This window comes from Galeopterus variegatus, unplaced genomic scaffold (assembly GCF_000696425.1).
Source record: "Galeopterus variegatus unplaced genomic scaffold, G_variegatus-3.0.2 Scaffold13385, whole genome shotgun sequence".
NCBI lineage: Eukaryota > Metazoa > Chordata > Mammalia > Dermoptera > Cynocephalidae > Galeopterus > Galeopterus variegatus.
Window position 1 is genome coordinate 1,426 of NW_007739496.1, and position 795 is coordinate 2,220.

The following is a 795-nucleotide window of genomic DNA, read 5'->3' on the forward strand; positions in this document are numbered from 1 at the left end:
GTGTATCCGGGTGTCCGTCCCACAAGACATTTGCCAGATTTTTAATCTATATATGGGACTGAACACTGGAGAACTGGGCTGTGACTCTCCAGAGGGTGTATCCGGGTGTCCCACCATTTTTCAGAACTAAGGCAACAGAGACCCATAAGGCTTTTTATGAAAAGCCCAGAAAAGCTGAAACCAAGAAAGAGGGGTAGACCAGGGTCTAATATGTCCTTCCAAAACTGAAAATTCTGATTGGATTGTGTTTACTAATACCTCACCCCTTCTGCTGGACAGATAGAAGGGAGCTCTCTCTGATAAATAATGACATTAACTGAAGCCTCTATGGTCCTCTTATGCACGGTGTCTGGCGAAATTAAAATTTTACTGAAGAAACAAAATATGACCAATAATCAAGAAACATAATCAGACAATAGAAGCAACTCTCACATGTTCAAGAAATTATGGTTGGCAGACTAGGTCTGTAAAATAACTATGGTGTAAAATAACTGTGATCAATACACTCAAAAAGATGAAGAAGACAAACAAAATAGGTAAAAGGATAAAAAATATCAACAAATAACTTGAATCTATTTAAAGGAACCCAATAGACATTCCAGAATTGAAAAATATTTCTGAAATAAAAATTCAATTGATGGGTCAACAGCTTATTAAACACAACAGAGCAAAAGGTTAGTGAATTGGGAGATAATTTAACAGAAAATATCTAAACTAATGTACATAGAGAAAAAATAATAGTATAAAAGAGCAAAAAAGACACACGAGACATACTCAAAAAGTCTAAAATATATA